Source organism: Nannospalax galili, unplaced genomic scaffold, assembly GCF_000622305.1.
Source record: "Nannospalax galili isolate Female #2095 unplaced genomic scaffold, S.galili_v1.0 scaffold819, whole genome shotgun sequence".
In the NCBI taxonomy this organism is placed as follows: domain Eukaryota; kingdom Metazoa; phylum Chordata; class Mammalia; order Rodentia; family Spalacidae; genus Nannospalax; species Nannospalax galili.
Window position 1 is genome coordinate 603,839 of NW_008343717.1, and position 925 is coordinate 604,763.

General features: G+C 35.1%; 1 non-coding gene across 1 annotated transcript; it reads right to left on the bottom strand.

The window, feature by feature from the left end:
• Positions 1-586: 586 nt before the first annotated feature.
• LOC115071533 lies at positions 587-721 on the bottom strand. The gene has a single exon (XR_003850612.1). It is a non-coding gene; the product is annotated as a U8 small nucleolar RNA (small nucleolar RNA).
• Positions 722-925: the final 204 nt, after the last annotated feature.

Here is a 925-nt window from a genome sequence, read left to right on the forward strand (position 1 = left end):
CAAAGTAGCTTGCATTCTAAATCTCATTCACTACTCCAAAGAATCCTGTGAAGCCAATTATTGGTTAAAACACTGTAAAACTGCTTTACTAGAAATCGAATCAAGAGTGGTATAAAGAATTAGTGATTTCTTTCTCTTTTGCATACACAGTTGAACTGGAAGTTAGCTAACAGCTATGTGCACTTCTGTTCCATGAAGCCTTTCTGCTTTGTGGATCTGTCATTCCCCATACCAGCACATAATGGTAGAGATATGTAAATGGCATATGCAACATTTAATTTTCTAGTCATCACATTTGCAATGTAAAAAGTTACAGTTCGAAGCTAGAGAGATAGCTGAGCAGTTGAAGCACTGGCTGCTGTTGCAGAAGACCCCATTTCTTTTCTCAGCCACACACACGGTGGCTAACGACAGTCTGTAACTTCAGTTCCAGGGGATCTAATGTCCCCTCTTGGCCTTCATGGACATTGTGTGCAAATGGGGCAATTACATGCAATGCAGGCAGTTCTTTCATACACATAAAACATAAGCAAAAAGAAATAAAATAAAGCTAAAATGAATTTGGTGTGTGTGTGTGTGTATGAGAATCAGAGAGGAAAAATCAGGGCATTGTATGTCCTGATTAAACAGAGATACTAATCAAGTATTATATGAACTCCAATCATCATTTCCTAACTGCCTTCCAAGGGGAGGAACAAGTAAGGATTATCCTACATGATGATTTTAATATATTATTAAAACGAGGCAAGTGAAAAAAACTTAATGATGCTTAATTTAAACTAAACTACCAAGATCATTAATGTTAAAATATTCATCATATCACAATAAGAACATTAAATTTCATTAGAAATACTTCACATCTGTATTTATGAATTTTGTTTGAAAAGTAGACACACGTGTTGTTTTAAGCATAGATGCATTTTTT